Genomic DNA, 863 nt, shown 5'->3' on the forward strand with positions numbered 1-863 from the left:
GTTGGGGATGTTTCGTCACTACACCCCACAATCACGCCCAGCATAATTAAACATAACACGTGGCACCTTAGTGCCTTTCCCAAGACCTTTCCAAGCCTCTTTCCAAGGCTCGTTTCAAAGACTTTCCCGAAATACCTGACTGGGGTTGATTTCATTACAGGGGTGTTAAAAAATAATTTAAATAGTTGGCCTATGTCTATGACTGCTGGGTGGCTGCTTCATACACACATGTATGCCACGGGCTGTGATAGCTCGGTCGGAGAGAGGTACTTTCAGTCTTTCCAGATCTCCGTTTGGATGTTTGGGTGGTTGGCAATGGACTACGCCCGAACTAACCCATCCTTGTGGCAGTGTCTCCGCTGAATGCCCAGCCCCATCTACTAACACCCAAAAACCGTTAACAGACTCTGTGCTCTGTCTGCTCTGGCTAGTGTTTGTCTAGTGCTTGGCTGCATACTTTGTGTGTTTTTTCATTAGTATTTGTACCCTTACACAAAAAATAAAAAGAAAGAGTCTGGGTGTGGGTAAGTGGATGCGTGGGAGGGAGTGGGTGAGAGACTGAACACGAATAAACGTTTTATTAGCTTGGGCAGCAGTTCGAGCATATCTTGAACAGGCCACCGCCCATACACCACACTTCTTTGTTTGGGCTGAGGCTGTTGTTGGTCCCATTTGTGTTCGGGTTAGTTTGAGAAACGCTTTGATCTATACACCCTCTAGTAAAAGGAGGTGTTTGAGCTACCCGAGCATCTCGGCTGGTGTTTTTTACGCTGGTATACCGAACACACAACATCATTAATCCAAACATGTGCAATAGCGGGGGTGCTTGAGATCACAAAGTAACTGTGTTCAATTAAGTCTTC

The sequence above is a fragment of the Nematocida displodere genome, assembly GCF_001642395.1.
Source record: "Nematocida displodere strain JUm2807 chromosome Unknown 20, whole genome shotgun sequence".
In the NCBI taxonomy this organism is placed as follows: Eukaryota; Fungi; Microsporidia; genus Nematocida; species Nematocida displodere.